Genomic DNA, 15,857 nt, shown 5'->3' on the forward strand with positions numbered 1-15,857 from the left:
TGTGGGGACAAGAATTCTATCTCTAGCCCCTCCTTCATTCCACTTGTGGGCTGGTGCAGCTCTGGGAGAGGGAGGTGAGAGGTGTGTTCCCAGGGCTTTAAGTCAGAACTAGAGCATATAATGAGAAGGGGCTGGCACGGAGAAAAAAAGTTGGATGAGAAGTTGTGAAGGGTTGGGGGCAGGTGGCACATGGAACTACAGGGAAGGGAGCTGGAGATCCCAAGAGGGAGTGTAGGCTTAGGGCTGCGGAGGTGGGAGACTGGGATCCAATGACTAGATTCTTGGTCAAGGTGCTACCAAGAGGAAGGGAGGATCTTAGATTCTCCTCTTGGACTGGGGAGCTGTCCAGCAGCACCAGGCTGTTCCAAAGAGTCGCCATGTGTCCGGGCAGCCACTGGGTGGCAGCACCCTCCCAGATACTTAGAATCCACGAAGGGGGGCATTTGGGAATGGGATTTCAGCCTGGGAGGGTCCCAAGCAGGGATCTGAGGAAATCTTGGGCAGAGTCTGATTCCTGAATTCCAAATGACTTCAGGAGGAGGGGTGGGCCATTTTGAAGCATCTGTAATTCCCCTAACTCCCCACCCTCGCAGGCTGAGTGACACAAGGAGCTTCTTCAAATGGCTGCAAATTGCTTCAGTCACCTGGGATGTTACTGAGGGAGCAGCGGGGGTGGTGATGAGGTGAGGTGGAGGCAGGCAAGGACTGATTGAGGCCAAGGAGCAGCCTCAGGAGGAGTCTGGGGGGAAGTAAGAGTGTGACTCGGGCAATCTCACGTCCCAGACTTGGCTCCGCCATTCAGTAGAATGAGCAGGTCTTCTGAGCTCAGTTTCCTCATCTGTAAGACGGGGATAATATTTATTTCACCGGAGATTCTGAGAATTACATGAACTAATGCATAGAAACAGCTCAGCACATTAGCTTGTACTCAGTAAATCTTCAATAAGTAATAACTTATTATTAGCATTACTGTTTGAATCCAGTAATAAAACCACCAGTGCAGCCACATCAGGGTAGAATCTGACAGTGGTTCTCAGCCCAGGCTGTACATTTGAGTCACCTGGGTAGCTTTTTCAAATGCTGCTGCCGTGGCCCCGCTTTAGACCAATTAAATCAGAATCTCTGGAGGTGGGGTCCAGATTTCCCAACTTCTCAAGATCTGTGATATATACCAGTCAGTCTTGAGAAATCTAGATCTTCAGAATCCACAGGTCTGGATCAAAACTTTGGTTATTTATTCCTGTATATCAGACTCCGGCTATTGTTTCCTCTTCATTTGAGGTGAGAGGGATCCTTGTACATTTTGGCAAACTTCCACTGTGGCTTTTCTTGTGTCCAGCCCCAGGACTGGCCCTGGAGTCATGGGCCAAATTCTCTCAGTGTCAAAGGAGAGATGAACACGCTGACAACTGACTCCAGTCTAGCAAAAACCAGGAGTGAAATTGAAGGATGGACCAGCATCAAGTGGTAGGAGGGCAAGTCCTACTGACAGGGGCTTGTGGTGCAGGGATGAGAGGAAAGGGAAGCTGGCTTTGGTAAGATGACATGTGAGGGATCCAAGCACTGTGATTAGTGTCACGCTTCTTCTTTCTCTTTCTCTGGGCCCACCTCCCTCTTATTCAGGCCTTGACAGATCCTAGCTCCTTTAGCTTCCTCCCACTTTCTTGTCCACACTTTCCTCCTCTCTGGCACCTGCAGTCCCTTCACCTCGGCAGCCTTTCTCTTCTGGGGCTGAGAGAGAAATAGGCCTGTAGGTATCCCTCTCTCCTCTGCACAAGGCATCTGGCTAGGACCCACCCTGGGCTTTGGCATCATACTGACCTGAATTCAAATCCCACCTCAGTCACACCAGTGCTGTGTGATCCTGGACAAGTTCCTTAACTCATCTGAGACTCCTTTTCTCCACAAACCATAAAATCTGGCTAATGCCCACAGGGATGAAAAAAAAATGTCTGCCTGGTAAACAGTAGGTGTTCCATCAACAGCAGCAAGTATTATTTTCATCCCTGAGAGGTTGATGGGGCAAATTCCCCACGGACACTTCCCTTGCAGATGGCCCCATCTGCTCTAGGTGCAGAAGCGCCCTCCAGCTCTCGGAGACAGGGAGAAGAAGGGGGAAGGGTAAGGCCCCCTGGGACTCCCAGCAGCTCTTCTCCGCTCCCCAGTGCGTGAAATCACACGCACCCCAATCTGTCTGCAATCACTTCATCTGCCAGCTCAGCAAATGTGGCGACAATTAAGGAGTTAATTAGCAGACAGTGGGAAGGGGCTGTGGACCTGAGGCAGACAAGCCCCATCAAGACACCTCTCCTCTACCCCTGCAGACTCCACTTTGTCTCTTGACCTTCATTATCTCCCACTTCATTCTCTTTTCTGGTCCAAATGCTCCTCTTACCTCTTCCCTCATTTCTCTGCTACCCTTGCCCTTCACTCCTCCCTGCTTACCACCCCTCCCCCAATCCTGTCCTGTCTTCTCTCTTCCTCATTCCTCTCTCTAATCTCTCCGCTGCCCCACTTAAATGTTCCTCTGTCTCCCACCCAAATCACTGCTTTCTCCATCTTTGCGGGGCTCACCCTTTTCTCCTTTCCGTGTTCACCTCTCAATCTGGTCCCTCTTCGCTCTCTGCTCTTCCCCTTCTCTGCACATCACCCCTCCCCCTCCAACATGAGTGAGGGTCTCAAAACACAGAGCCGTGTTCACTGGGCACCGTATCTGCTACAGGGATCAGTGGGTTCAAGGGTGCTTCCCGGGTGGGGCCCCCAGCACTGCAGCCTGGAAGGAGTCTCCTCTGACCCTCACCTGCTCCCAGCTCCTCTCTTTCCTGGCACTCTAGGTAACTCAGTCTCTTTCCTGTACCAGGACACCTTTGGGAGGCTCCCCATACTGCCCCTGCTGTCTCCCCGGCGTCTTGGCGGTTCATCTGCACTTCCAGGATCACATTGGACCCCTCTTTTTCCTCTTTTCCTCCCTGGGGGCCACCTTTCTCCCATCACAAGTCCCAAATTGTGTGTCATCCTGTCATTTGGTGGGGGCGGGTCACAGCTTCAGAAGGAAGGGATGATTAAAGAGGAAACATAAGAAGACAGAGAAAGGCAGAGAGCAAGAGAGAGGAGGAGAAACTGGGGTCAAGGCAGATTGAAAGGGCAGATGTGGGGAGGGAGGTGGAGGAGAGAGACTGAGACAGAGAGAGGGTAATTAGAGATGGAGCAATGGAGACTTGGAAATAAGGAAGAGACCACTAAGGTCCCTCACTGCTTTAAAATTCTGGGTCTTTGAGAGGAGTGAACAAAGGAGAAACAAAGATCTGAAAAGGACCTGGAGCTTTTCTTTTTCCAGAAAACTTCCCTGGTTAATCCCTTACCCAACCCTGGCCTCCTTGGCTTCCCAGGTGGTGCTAGTGGTAAAGAATCGGCCTGCCAATGCCGGAGACGTAAGAAATGCAGGTTCAATCCCGCATCAATCCCGCAGGAAAGATCCCCTGAAGGAGGAAATGGCCTGGATAATCCTGTGGACAGAGGAGCCTGACGGGCTCCAGTCCACAGGGTTGCTGAGAGTCGGACACGACTGAGCAGCTTAGCATGCTGGCAGCCTGACCTCCAGTTTCCTCCTGCTCCAGCTGCTCTAGTCTCTGTTTTGTGGGCTCTGATTGCTCTGGGAGTAGGTCTGTCCTCTGTCCTCCCCTGACAACACCTTCCCAAGGCAGGGTGTCCCCCCAGAGTGGGCAGTGGCTACTTTGACCTCCGGAGGAGGGGAGGGTGGCCTGTGCTCTGCCCGCATCAGTAGGTGTATGGGGTCCTGGGCACCTTGGTGTAGGGTGGTCTGGATCTCCAGCTCTAGACGACAAGCACCTGGGCCGATCCTGGCCCTAGCAGCTGCTCAATAGTGCAGCCTGGGGGTCATGGCTGGATCTGGGGTCCCCTAGGCTGGGGACACTTTCCTTCCTCTGCATCAGTTGGCCCTGCAAGGAGCTTGTGTCTCTGAGCTGTTCCCCAGCTGAAGACAGTCCTCCCCTCTTGCTCCCACTGGGGACCCCTCTACAGCCCACACCTTCCCCATGGACCCTCCTCCCACCTTCACTAGGCCTCTCTGGAAGGTGCAATCTCAGCGCCCTGGGCGGCCTCTGAGCCAGAGGAGGCAGTGCGGGTGAATAATTCATGGGGCTGGGAGGCCCTTATCTCCCAGGCCTGCCCCACCCGGGGCCCCAGTGCTGGGCCGCCGTCCCGCGGCTCCTCGCTTTATCTCGACGCCCAGCTTGTAATGCAGCCCGCCATATCACAGGCAGAAGGGGAGATTAATTTTCTGGTTTTGCATGGGTGGGGAGGGGAGGGGGCGTGGGGAGGTGCTGGGGAGCAGAAGCTGGGATCTTTCCGATTTCAGACTCCAGCGGCTTAATCCTCTCCCAGGCCTGCAGGAAAGGGAGGAAGAGGGTGTTGCAAGCCAAATTTCATCATCAGCGGCAGCCCCAACAGAGGGAGGAGGAGGCGCAGGGCAAGCAGACAGTGGGCGCTGGCACGGACAGGGGAGTTGTTTGGAAACTGGGGGAAAGCCGGCCCTCAGCCTGGGCTTGCCAACGACACTCGCTTTGTCGCGAGAGGGACTCAGGCTGAGTAGGGTGCACACAGGGGCACGTGTATGTGGACACACGGGAGCTTGGGGCACAAGGGCGTACCTCTTCAGGAAGTGGCAGTGGTCTTGCTGTCTGCCCCACAAGGCCTGGCACAGAGGAGTCTAAAAAAATGTTGAGGGGCTGAACTCTGGGGAATCACTGATGAGCTAAGCAGATACAGCTCCCCTTGTGCCGGCCATCTTTCCAAGTGCCCCTGCAGGCCTGGCCGCTGTTTCCTGTGCTCTTGTGGTCCAGGGAGGCCAGCAAGCAGAGGGACACTGGCCTGGGGAGCCTGCTGGCCCCTGCTGCTTCTGCTTAGCTGACACAACCACCCAGAGCTAGAGGAAGCCACCGCCTGTTAGCTGAGCACCTATTATATACCAGGCCCGGGGCAGGGTAGATCTGTGTTCCCCGAGATGAATTAGAAGTGAGTCTTGGCTCTGATGCAGGAGACTGAATGTGCTGTTTGCCAGGAAAGAGCTACTAATGAAGTGCTCCATGGAGGGAGTTGATGGTAAGCAGGAATGTGTCTTGTGGGAGGTAGCATTTGAGACAGGTTTTGAAGGATGGGTAGAAGTTGGGATTGGCCCTAATGGCAGGGAGGGAGGCATGGCGTTTTGGGAAGAGGAAGAATATGGAAGAAGTGATGATACAAAAAAGATCTTCAGGACCCAGATAATCATGATGGTGTGATCACTAATCTAGAGCCAGATATCCTGGAATGTGAAGTCAAGTGGGCCTTGGAAAGCATCACTATGAACAAAGCTAGTGGAGGTGATGGAATTCCAGTTGAGCTGTTTCACGTCCTGAAGGATGATGCTGTGAAAGTGCTGCACTCAATATGCCAGCAAATTTGGGAAACTCAGCAGTGGCCACAGGACTGGAAAAGGTCAGTCTTCATTCCAATCCCAAAGAAAGGCAATGCCAAAGAATGCTCAAACTACTGCATAATTGCCCTCATCTCACATGCTAGTAAAGTAATGCTCAAAATTCTCCAAGCCAGGCTTCAGCAATACGTGAACTGTGAACTTCCTGATGTTCAAGCTGGTTTTAGAAAAGGCAGAGGAACCAGAGATCAAATTGCCAACATCTGCTGGATCATGGAAAAAGCAAGAGAGTTCCAAAAAAACATCTATTTCTGCTTTCTTGACTATGCCAAAGCCTTTGACTGTGTGGATCACAATAAACTGTGGAAAATTCTGAAAGAGATGGGAATACTAGACCACCTGACCTGCCTCTTGAGAAACCTATATGCAGGTCAGGAGGCAACAGTTAGAATTGGACATGGAACAACAGACTGGTTCCAAATAGGAAAAGGACTACGTCAAGGCTATATATTGTCACCCTGCTTATTTAACTTCTATGCAGAGTACATCATGAGAAACACTGGACTGGAAGAAACACAAGCTGGAATCAAGATTGCTGGGAGAAATATCAATAATCTCAGATATGCAGATGACACCACCCTTGGGGCAGAAAGTGAAGAGAACTAAAAAGCCTCTTGATGAAAGTGAAAGAGGAGAGTGAAAAAGTTAGCCTAAAGCTCAACATTCAGAAAATGAAGATCATGGCATCTGGTCCCATCACTTCATGGGAAATAGATGGGGAAACAGTGGAAACAGTGTCAGACTTTATTTTTTGGGGCTCCAAAATCACTGCAGATGGTGACTGCAGCCATGAAATTAAAAAACGCTTTCTCCTTGGAAGAAAAGTTATGACCAACCTAGACAGCATATTCAAAAGCAGAGACATTACTTTGCTGACTAAGGTCCGTCTAGTCAAGGCTATGGTTTTTCCTGTGGTCATGTATGGATGTGAGAGTTGGACTGTGAAGAAGGCTGAGCGCCAAAGAATTGATGCTTTTGAACTGTGGTGTTGGAGGAGACTCTTGAGAGCCCCTTGGACTGCAAGGAGATCCAACCAATCCATTCTGAAGGAGATCAGCCCTGGGATTTCTTTGGAAGGACTGATGCTAAAGCTGAAACTCCAATACTTTGGCCACCTCATGCGAAGAGTTGACTCATTGGAAAAGACTTTGATGCTGGGAGGGATTGGGGGCAGGAGGAGAAGAGGACGACAGAGGATGAGATGGCTGGATGGCATCACTGACTCGATGGATGTGAATCTGAGTGAATTCTGAGAGTTGGTGATGGACAGGGAGGCCTGGCGTGCTGCGATTCATGGGGCCGCAAAGAGTCGGACACAACTGAGCAACTGAACTGAACTGAATTCAACTGAACTGAATGATACAGGGACCAGGGTGAAGCAAAGAGATAATAACTCTGTCTGGTGGGTGAGGGGGAATAGTGAGGACCAAGGCTGGGAAGCAGAGAGAGGTAAGGACAGAGAGGGTCCTGACATCACGTGGAGGAGCTTGCATTTGTCTGGGGTGATTGGGGAGCAATTAAGGGGTTTTGAGGGCTTCTCTGTTTCTCAGTGGTAAAGAAATCAGCCTGCCAATGCAGGAGATACAGGTTTGATCCCTGGCCTGGGAAGATTCCCTGTGCTGCGGAGCAAATAAGCCCATGGGCCGCAACTATTGAGTCTGTGCTTTAGAGCCTGGCAACCACAACTACTGAGCCCAAGCACTACAACTACTGAGCCCAAGCACCTTAGAGCCCATGCTCTGCAGCAAGAGTAGCCACCGCTCACCGAAACTAGGGAAGAGCCCACGTGGCAGTGAAGACCCAGCACAGCCAAAAGCAAGCAAATAAAATTATGTTTTTAAAAAGGCCTTTGAGCAGGAGTTGACAGGATCAAAGTGGTACTGGGGGAAGATAAAGACAGCCGACTGTATTTAGTGTTTGTATACTGGGTGTTGTTCTAAGTGCAATGGAAGGAATTCTCTCATTAAATCCTCACAACTACCCTTTTAGTAGGTAATGATATCATCCCATTTTATAGATGAGGAAATGGGGTCACAGAGGTGTTAGTTATAGATGGAAATTAATTGAAGACAGCAGAAATCACTGATGGAAAGTTTAGGCTGATAAGTTCTTTAATGTCTCGGGCACTTTGGGGCATGGAGAGGAATACTGATTATTTTTTCTACTTTGATGTCCAATTTATTAATCTTTATTCAATTATTAACATCCCTCCAAATATTCTCATACTACTTATACAACCACTTTGTCCAAAACTTATGAATTTAGCAAATTACATTCCCCCAAATATTTAAACTTTGATTGCAAATGAAATCAATTAAACTCTTCATAAATCAGATTTTCTTAAAAGCTTTAAACATCTTTAAAAGCAGACAAAACAAATGGTATTACGATGATTGCCCCCCAAAAGTCCATTACAAAAAAAAAATCCTGTATTTAAATTTATTTGTTTAGTATTTCTAAGATTATTTTCTTTATTCTTACTCTCTTCCCTGATGGGGGTAGGATTTTCCTGACTTAAACTAGGGAGTCAAGGTGGACCTGCTTTCAGCAGGCTAAGGCTACAGACTGGGTTGACTGGAGATGATTTGGGACCGGCACAAAGATCCTGGTGAGGTGGGGCTTCCAGGGAGATTCTCCTAGACTTCATTATGCAGCCCTTGGCCTGTTTCATCGGGAACTCTCCTCTTGACGCTTAGATTCTGAATTTTCGTGTGTGACCCTAATCTCTTCCCTAGAATGATTCTGGTTCTGACGGCCTTATCTTTACCGTACAGCCCGCTGTGTTCTGAGTGGTTCAGTCAGAACCACTGACTGAACCGGTCTGGTTCAGTTAAGTCTAAAGCTCCTGGTCAATTGGTTAACTGGAACTACCTCCTTTTCCTTCTCAGCAGCTGCTAAGACCCACGCTATTGTCAGCTAGGCGCTGAAGCAAGGGTCTAAGAAGAGGCATTAAGGGCTTGAATTAGGGCAGTGGCAAAGAAAATAAAAAAGAAAAGACAGTTTTCAGAGACTCTATGAAGGCAGAACTGACTTCTCTTAAACAGGAGAGAATGGCTTACCTCAAAGAATCAAATGAAAATACATGTGAAAGCTCTTCTGTACAGTATAAGCACCATTAAATCGTGGTTGTTTTTGCTTTTGTTATTGTGTTGTCATTTTAAGATAGCCAAGGACAAAGCCTTAGGGAATTCACATAGGTTTAAGTGGTAAACAGGAGGAGCAGAGGCAGGAAAGGAGGCTGAAAGACAAAGGGAACTGAGACTGTCAAAGAGAAGAACCAGAAGAGAGAGGTCACATAGACTAAGGGGGTGGGAGGCCCCAGAACAGGCAGGGCTGTTTGAGGGAAGCCCGGTGGCTCAGTGGTAAAGAATCCACCTGACCTGCAGGAGATGTGGGTTCGATCCCTGGGTCGGGAAGATCCCCTGGAGAAGAGAATGGCAACCCACTCCAGTATTCTTTCCTGCAGAATCCCATGGACGGAGGAGCCTGGTGGGCTACAGTCCATAGGGTGGCAAAGAGTTGGACATGACTGAAGTGACTTAGCATGCACAGAAGAGAATAGGCAAAGGTCTGGTCTGAGCAAGGTGGGGACAATATGGGTGTGTCTGGAAGGGGGGAAGGAAGGAAAAGGAGTGTTGGAGACAGGGCTGGGAGATGGTGACTGCCTGGACGTGCTGCAGAGGGTCCACAGGGGAAGCTGGTGATGCTGAGGGCATGCACCTGGGGTTGGGGGGCCTGGGAAGATACAGAAAAGGAAGGCTGGAGTGGCCCTGGGCTTTTTACAATGCACAGGTTGAAGGCTTCCCATGGTGACCAAGTCTGATGAGCCTTTGCAAACAGAAACCGTTCTCTTAGCCATGTCCCCCTCAGCTTTCCAGCATAGCTGGCAACCTCCACTCACCCTCCGCCCTCCTCATGGGACTCAGAATCAAAGTTTAGAACCAGCAAGATCTTTTTTCTAAATTTTATTTCTTGGCTGCAGTGTGCAGTATGTGGGATCTTAGGTCCCCAACCATGCATTGAACCCACACCTACCACCAGGGAAGTCCCCCAGCAAGGTCTTTATTTTATTTCAAAAAAAATTTTTAAAGACAGTTTAAAAATGATACATTTCTTTTTAAAAATTTGATTGTTGATTTGGCTGTACCCGGTCTTAGTTGTGGCGTGCGGGATCTTTCGGTTGTAGCACACTGGGGTTTTCAGCTGTGGTGTGTAGATCTAGATCCCTGAAAAAGGGATCAAACCCTGGGATGTGGGATTTCCTGGCAAGAGATTGAACCCAGGCCCCCTGCTTTGGGAGTTGGAAGTCTTAGCCATTGGGCCACCAGTGAAGCCCCCAGCAGGGTCTTTAGAGATCACCTAATCTACCCCCCATCTTCAGCTCCCACCATTTAACAGATGAGGACACTGAGGCCAGAGAATATAAGTGGTATGATTAATGAGTGACAAAGCTGAGATTAGAGCCCTAGCCTCCTGCCTCTCAAGCTAATACATTTTATCCCTGTCATTCAACTTGGCAAACGTACTGCAAGAGAACTTGGCCCCTTGACACCCAATATCATCTGGCTGCCTAAGGAGACTTTTGCAGAGAAGTAGGCTTTATTGGGCTTGCCAGACCTGAAAACCATGGCATTGGATTAGGAGGCTTGGTAGTGGTCGTTGAAGGTATGAAGCATCAGAAAACGTAAGCTCCTTCTGAAGCAGGAGTAATGTTGGGGGGATTTTAAGAAATAGCAGGTAAAGGAATTCCCTGACAATCCAGTGGTTGAGCCTCTGTACTTCTACTGCAGAGGGCACGGGTTTGATCCCTAGTCATGGAACTAAAATCCTGCATGTTGTACAGCGTGGTTAAAAGAAAGAAAGCAAAGAAAGAAACAGGTAGTCAGCAGTAGGGAGAGAAGAGTAGAGGCAAGTGAGAGAGGCATGGAACTGGGTTCCCCTGGGCTCAGTGAAGCTGTGGCCTAAAGCTTCAGCCACGTGAAGGATCATGAGAGGGGAGGTCAGGAGTGGTGGTGGTGGTGGTGGGCTGTGTCCTAGCGGGAAGTGGAGCTAGAGACCGAGGACGTGAGGACTCTGTACAGGAAGGGGTGGACGCTTTACCCAGCTTGAAAGAACCGCAGCCCAGCCCCCAAACCAGCAGAATCTCTGTCTCCTTTGGGCCTCTGACCACTCTTTTCCCTCCTCCCTTTGATTGCTGGTGGTAATTGCTCTCCATTTGGCGATTACTTAGTTCATTAATTGCCTAAAGAAGAGCATCAGCCTAGGGTGGGGAAATTGGCAAAGAAAGTAATGGGGAAGGAGGACTCTAGGGGAATGGACCTGCACTTGGACCGAGAATGGACTGCAGTGTGGTGGAGGAGAGCAGTCTTGCATAACTGGCTCTAGTCAAGTGGACTCCTCTGCTCAGCTCTAGTTTGCATGAGTCCTAAGTCACTTCAGTCATGTCCAACTCTGTGTGACCCTATGGACAGTAGCCCACCAGGCTCCTCTGTCCATGGGATTCTCCAGGCAAGAATACTGGAGTGGGTTGCCATGCCCTCCTCCAGGGGATCTTTCTGACCCAGGGATTGAACCTGAGTCTCTCATGTCTCCTGCATTGGTGGGTGGGTTCTAAACGCTAGCGCCACCTGGGAAGCCCCAGGTCTAGTTTGGAGGAACCTCTTTTCAACTCTTATATGGACTGGACTTTCGCTCTCAGATACCCTACCTTCCCCAGTCTGTTCACATTCTCCATCATCAGAACAGCCACTCTCCTCCACTATCATCATCAGCATCATGGCCATCATAGTAGGCAGTCCCTAAGGTGACTCTCAGTGACCCCTCCATCCTGAAAGTCATGCCTTTGTGTGATCCTAACCCCTCAAGTGTGGGCTGTATTTAATGACTCACTTCTAGTGGACGGGACTCAGCAGGGGTGATGAAATGTTATTCCAACATGAGGCTACAAAAAGATGTGGCTTCTTTCTTGCACTGAGGAAAGCTGTCGATCCTCTGGAGAGGCCCACGTGGCAAGGGACCACCCAGCCAGGCCGACACCCAGTGAGATCCAAGAGCCCAGGAGGAACTGAGTCCTGCCAACAATCCTCTGAGTGAGCTTGGAAGCAGATTCTCCTCCGGTGGAGACCATAGTTGAGACCGCAACCCATGCTAACACCTTGATTGTGTTCTTGTGAGAGACTTGGAGCCAGAGGCACTGAGCTAAACCATGCTCAGATTCCTGACCCACAGAAACTATGAGAGAATAAATGTGTGTCGTTTGAGTTGTTAAGTTTTGTGAGTAATCTGTTATGCAGTGATAATTAGTACAGCCGCTGTCACCATCATTAACCACCATTACTACCATCGTCATTAAACTCACGTCATCAATATCACCACCCGATGCCACCATGCTCTCAAACTCACCACCATGACTGCCTTCACAGTCATGACCCCTGTCACCATCATCCCCACCTCTGTTTTTTTTTAATTAATTAATTTTTAAATTTTTTGGCCACACTGCATGGTATGCAGTATCTTAAGTTCCCTGACCGGGGATCGAACCCATGCTCCCTGCAGTGGAAGCACAGAGTCTTAACCAGTGGACTTCCAGGGAAGTTCTCCCACTTTTACTTTCAACTCAAATGTGTATTCTGTCAGAAGAACTCTCACCACAATCATCACCTTCAGCTACAATAGTCTTTCTAACACCCACTGTGTACCAGACTCTAGGCAAGCCCCAAGATCACAAAGAAGTAGAAGACATAGTCTGTGCCTTCGGAGAATCTGTTGGGGTCTCTCTTGGGGAATCAGGACACATTCATAAAAAGAGACTAGTAAGTTGAGGAAGTCGATGCTTATTGCCACTTTGGGTGGTAGGAAAGCCTTCATGGACGAGGAGGCCCTTAAGGGAAGCTTCAGAGGATGGTGACTGGATAGGCAGAGGGGAAGGAGACAGGAATCAGCTTGATATGCCAGGTGAAAATGAAGTGAGGAGATCTGGCCAGAGCGGAAGACCAAGCAGAGGAGGAAGAGTGAGGGGAATGAGGTTGGAACCAGAAAAGAAGTACATGGATTCTGATTCTGAATGCATTTGTGCAGGCCTCTATATTTTCCAAAGCATTCTCTGTGCTAAGTTGGTTTAGAAGAGCCATACTCTTAAAAATCTGCCCCATTTCCAGGCTTCCAAGGTGGCACAGTGGTAAAGAATCTGCCTGCCAATGCAGGAGACATAAGAGATTTAGGTTTGATCCATGGGTAGGAAAGATCCTCTGGAAGAGGAAATGACAATCTGCTCCAGTATACTTGCCTGGAGAATTCCATAGTCAGAGTAGCCTTGTGGCGTACAGTCCATGGGCTTGCGACTGAGCGCAACACAACCCACAACCTTCAGCCAGGGGGAGGCAGGCCTGAGGCTGAAGCCTCCAGCCTTCTGCTCCAGCAGGAGGCAGTGTGGAGTGATGGGACCCAGTCAACCTGAGTCACAGTTCCTCCCAGTGGATAACAATAGGCAAGTTATTCTCTGTCCATTATGCCTGCCTCTCAGGCTGTTGTGTAGACCAGATGTCATACGAAAAACACTGCATGTGATTCCAGGCAGCCTAAAAATAAAATGTTAAGTCCATCCCCTAGTCTCCCTGCCTCGCACCTTGTCCATCATCTGGAGGTTGGACAGCAGCTGTGTCAGTCCCATCCAGGCAGACCACACAGCAGCTTTTCTACTGGTGCAGGGTGACGGAGCAGAAAGAACACTGCTCTAGGGGCTGGAGAGAACACTCTCCAGAACACTGCTATCGTGTGCCACACTGCACAGCTTCAAGGGGCACCATTCGCACGTGGACGCAAGGACCGGAGGATTTAGGGAGTAGATACTATTGACCAACTGCGCCTAAAATCTCCCCCTCCTGGGACTTCCCTGGTAGTCCAGTGGTTAAGACTCTGAGCCTCCACTCCAGGGGCACAGGTTTGATCCCTAGTTGGAAAACTAAGATCCCACATACTGCATGGCACAGCCAAAAAATTAAAATAAAATAAAATCTCCCCCCTCCTGAATATCTTTCAGGACTGGTCCAGGACAGTCAGCTCCTCAGCTCAGGCCTGTTTGACCAAGAAACCCCCTAATCCACCTTGCCAGAGGGCTTGCCTGGTGGCTCAGACAGTAAAGAATCCGCATGCAATGCGGGAGACCTGGATTCGATCCCTGGGTTGGGAAGATCCCCTGGAGAAGGGCACAGCCACCCATTCCAGTATTCTGGCCTGGAGAATTCCATGGGCAGAGCAGCCTGGCAGGCTACAGACCACAGGGTTGCACAGAGTCAGACATGAGTGAGCGACTTTCACCATCACTATCATCTTGCCAGAGAGACTACACGCTCTATCCACTGGGGAGGGCAGGGTCCAGAGCCAGGATTCTAGGGCAGGAAAGAAACATCTAGAGCTTCTGGATGAAGCTCAGGTGCATTCTTCAGCTGCGAAACATACCACGGATTCCGTGTAAACAAGATTATGCAACTGTTCACAGATTTCATATCACCAATGCCCTGGGATATAGCTGTGCTGTGCTTAGTCACTCAGTCATGTCCGACTCTTTGTGACCCCATGGACTGGAGCTCACCAAGCTCCTCCGTCCCTGGGATTCTCCAGGCAAGAATACTGGAGTGGGTTGCCATGCTCTCCTCCAGGGGATCTTCCCAACCCAGGGACTGAACCCAGGTCTCCCCCATTATAGGTGGATTCTTTACCATCTGAGCCACCAGGGAAGCCCAGGACATAGCTAGGTTTTGTTATTTGCTTCACTTTCACTTCATAGATGAATAAATGGGAGCTCAGAGAGGTGAGGGGCTTCCTCGGTGGCGCTAGTGGTAAAGAATCCACTTGCCAATGCAAGAGACATAAGAGATGCAGGTCAATCCCTGGGTTGGGAAGATGCTCTGGAGGAGGGCGTGGCAACCCACTCCAGTATTCTTGCCTGGAGAATCCCAGGGACAGAGGAGCCTGGTGGGCTACAATCCATGGGATCATAAAGAGTCAGACTGAAGTGACTTAGCATGCACACACAGAGAGGTTAAGTGATGTTGCCCAACACCACTGAAGCAGTGAATGGCTGAGTGACCTCAGGATGTCAAAGGTCATGTTGTCTTCCAGCCCCACCCTGCTCCCAGGCTCAGAGATGCTTAGCAACTTGCAGGAATTCTTTCGGTTTGGACAGACGCAGTAGGGGGGTTAGAACCCAGGCCTCCTCTCCAGCCCCTAGAGCAGTGTTCTTTCTGCTCCATCACCCTACACCAGTAGAAAAACTGCTGTGGGGAAGCAAGTTTGGCAGTGGAAAAGGAGAAATGACGGTTGGGGAGAGAGGAGGGAGCTGGAACCCAGCATGTGACTGTGGAGGATGGGGTCAATACTGAGATGGGAGGGCTGGGGCACCCGGGCCCCTCGTTGGCTGGGGCTGGGACTAGCCTTCCCCACTCCATCAGGCCTGGGGCTGCAGGCTGCCAGTGTTCCTCCATCAAGACCCCCTGAGAGCCTGAAATCAAATACTCCTCCTCCCCTGTTCAGGCAGTCTTATTGCCACTGACAGCAAATGTATTGCTCTAATCTTTTCTCATTTCGCCAGGATGGGCTCCATTCTGACCTCCTTCCCAGCCTTGAAGCCTTCCTGAGGCAGGGGGGAGGCACTGAGATGGGAGGTGCTGGGGCTGCGCTGTAAGGGAACAGTTTCAGTGATCACAGATTTGATATGCCTTGTCTCTGGAAGGCAAAAAAAGGCTAGAAAAGTTGGAGATCTCTGTGGGGGACCCATGATGGAGGGTCCCCTGTGAAAGCAGATGGGAAAGGCTTGGTGGGCAATGAAGAACCAGGGCCTGGAGCCCCAGGGAAACAGACTTCTGCAGAGCAGACAAGCCTGGGCGTGTGTTTGTGTGTGTTGGAGCCAAAATTGTAAGCTTGGGAGATGGTCCTGACGAGATGGGGCAAGGCAGGGTTTGTCCACACCCTCCAGAGTGACTGGCCCACCCTGTCCATCCTCTGTCCACTCCGCTGCCCAAGAAGCCTTGCCAGTGTGAAGCCCCCATCTCCCCTGGCTGCCTCTCTTTCTGGTCTTCCCTGCTTAGGTGAGCACTCAGGTTCTGTTGCTGTTGTTCAGTTGCCAAGCCGTGTCCGACACTTTGCAACCCCAAGGATTGCAGCACGCCTCCCTGTCCTTCATTGTCTCCCGCGGTTTGCCCAAGTTCATGTCCACTGAGCCGGTGATGCCCTCCAACCATGCTTGGCAACCTCAAAAAGGCTTCATGGGAGGCCTGGGGGTGTGGGAAGGCAGGAGGAGCAGCTCTTGAGAGACACTCACCCTGGGGGTCAGTGCGAGGGGGAGGGGTTGGGTAGGGCAAAGGGA

This window comes from Ovis canadensis, chromosome 3, assembly GCF_042477335.2.
Source record: "Ovis canadensis isolate MfBH-ARS-UI-01 breed Bighorn chromosome 3, ARS-UI_OviCan_v2, whole genome shotgun sequence".
NCBI lineage: Eukaryota > Metazoa > Chordata > Mammalia > Artiodactyla > Bovidae > Ovis > Ovis canadensis.